This window comes from Microcebus murinus, chromosome 4, assembly GCF_040939455.1.
Source record: "Microcebus murinus isolate Inina chromosome 4, M.murinus_Inina_mat1.0, whole genome shotgun sequence".
Lineage (NCBI taxonomy): Eukaryota > Metazoa > Chordata > Mammalia > Primates > Cheirogaleidae > Microcebus > Microcebus murinus.
This window is the reverse complement of record NC_134107.1, coordinates 85759141-85761925: the sequence shown is the minus strand read 5'-3', so window position 1 is coordinate 85761925 and position 2785 is coordinate 85759141.

Below are 2785 nucleotides of genomic sequence, written 5' to 3'. Positions count from 1 at the left end.
TTTGGAATCACTGTAATTGAAAGGGGCTAGTGAGTAGAACTTGGCAGTCCTTTCCTCCTTCACTCATTCATTCTAGAACATTTTCTATGGATTATGGTATCACAGGGGAATGGAAAAGTGTTTTATTCATTGTGTACTTTATTCCTAATAATTAAAGAATCCCAAACATAGACACGTGGGGCATAAACACATATCCACAAGTAAATACAAAGAATTATGTTTTAATCCCTGTATTAGTGGTAGAAACTTGATGTGATCTGTTTTAAGACAGAGATCCTGTTTTATTAAACTGGAATCTACTCCTATGCTAGTGCTAGTTCCTCATCTCAACATGTATTCCAGGATAAGAGTGGTCAAGTACAGCATCGTGTGAAAGTTAATATTTGAACTTGATTATAGAACACTATAAGGTTTTAATTAGCTAAGAAATAGAGGAGCATTCCAGATGGGGGGAAGAGGTGATGAGGTATTAGGGGGTTGTTAGGAGAACAATGGGCAACCAAAGACAGGAATCATCATGGAGATTAGTATCCAGTAAGTCTCAGGAGTTTGATTAAAGCCAAACTCTCAAGAGTCTGTCATATAATGGACATTAAAAAAAAATTGGTACATACTGACAAATGACACAAAATGAAGCTTTGTGATATAAATTTTCCTCCTAGCTTGTGAATTGCATTTCTTCTAATAAGTCACAGGTCATTGTATGCTTGACTTGATTCATATTCAGGTTGTTGATGGAGAATTAATTCAATGATTTGGATAATCAAATTCTTCCCAATAATATTTCAGATTTCAAGGAGTAAATGTTAAGTTGAATTTTCTAGTTTAAATCTATATACTTGATATATCCACAAAATACATGTTCAATATTTTAAAATTTAATTTTACTTTGGACAACACAGGAGTGATAATTGTAATTGTCTTTTATTAAGCAACTACTATGATATAAGAATGTAATTTTCAGTCTTAAAACAGTCCTTCAATTTAGGTAGCATTAGCCTTGTTTCACAAATGAGAAAATTAAAGCTCAGAAGGTTTAAGTAACCAGCCTAATGTTACACAGCTACTAATGTTGCAGCAAAATTTAAAATATCTTTCTGGCTTAAAGCCTATGTTTTTTGGACTGTACACTTCTCATATATATTCATGAGAAAAGCCAAGTGTTTGGTTTGTACTGGTTATCTTTGCCATGGCTCTGACCTAAGCTGAAGCTTATACAACATTAAGAAGGAAAAAATACGTGCATTTACATTTTTATAGAAATATTAATAATTACTGGAATTACTAATATTTACCATGGAATTAACACAATGCCATGGAAGCGAAGTTAGATCAATAATATTTATTTCTTTCAAATGGAAATATTTCCTTTGTTGGGAAGGAGAAAATATAAAGAAAGAAAAATAAATGTAGACACTCCAGTTATATAACCATCTTTGTTCTTAAAACAGCTCAAATAATTGATTTATACTAGAGTCATCCCTCCATCCTCAAGTGACCATTATTAATCATATTCATCCCAGCTTGTTGAATTTAGTCCTATACTGAACATTCCCTCTCCCATCTTTCTGATTGTTTCCCCACATCTTCCTTTTTTAGCACCTAAGAAAATTGAGTCTTGTGTATTTAGTCACACCTTATCCTACTGCCTTCCCTTGAAAATATCCTTGGCTGTGACTGAATATATTTTGCATAACATTTTTAACAAAATAACATGGAGCCATAATATCTTCCCTTTCAAGATGGTTCTGCTCACAAACCTCTCTGCATTCCTGACTCCAGACAGTCTTGTACAATGTGCATTTTCCAAGCACACCATGTAGTCCAATGTAGATGCTATAGATACACCATTTATAAAAGTGCTCAACAACTTCCATCTCCAGATATACCGTTGAAATCTGGGTATTAGTTTGATTATTTTATTCTGGAAAAATACAAAAAGTATTGTGTTAATTAAAAACATACTATAAAATTAAATAATTTATGGTATAATTCTGCATATGAAATAACATGCATATCACAGAAAACATTGTTAGTGATTATTTATGAAGAATGTAGGATCATGGTGATTTTTATTTTCTTTTCCACACTTTTATCCCAAACAACACCATTTAAAGTTCATTTTTTTGTTGTTGTTGTTCTGCTCAATGGGGAAAATGTCATCTATACTAAGAGACAAAGTAATTGTGTCTAAATACCTGCTACAAATATATATTTGTGTGTGTGTGTTGTGTGTGTGTATAAAATCTGCGATAGAATATCTTACTGACAGCTACTTACCTAACAGGTCAGCACATTTGGAACACTATCTTTTCCTTAACCTTGCCATTTCTTTTAAGTAATTTGCCTTAGGTAAATAGCAAACCTTTGTGTCATATATATGATTGTCATAGTCCCCTTTCCATTATGAAGAATTACAAATATGCTAAGATTTAAAGAACCTGTTTTTATCAAATTGACCATATTGAAAGCATCTTCATAAAACTGCTCAGAAATGCTGAAAGCAAAGCAGTGATTGAAGGCAAAATTATTAACCCTTTTAGATTGTATACATCCACTGTTTTTGATGAAAAACCCATGCACTATGAATGGACATATGGCCAGCTAACATAAGGACATGGTTCTTACCTCCAAGTGTAAATCCATATTTTAAATCTTCATAAACTACATTTTTCTCATTTTTACAAAGTATTGGCCCAGAGAAGTAGCACTGGTAGAACTACACATGACTGAGGAAGCAGAATTTACAAATAAAGAGAAAGGAAGATTTCTGCTGGTATCTAAG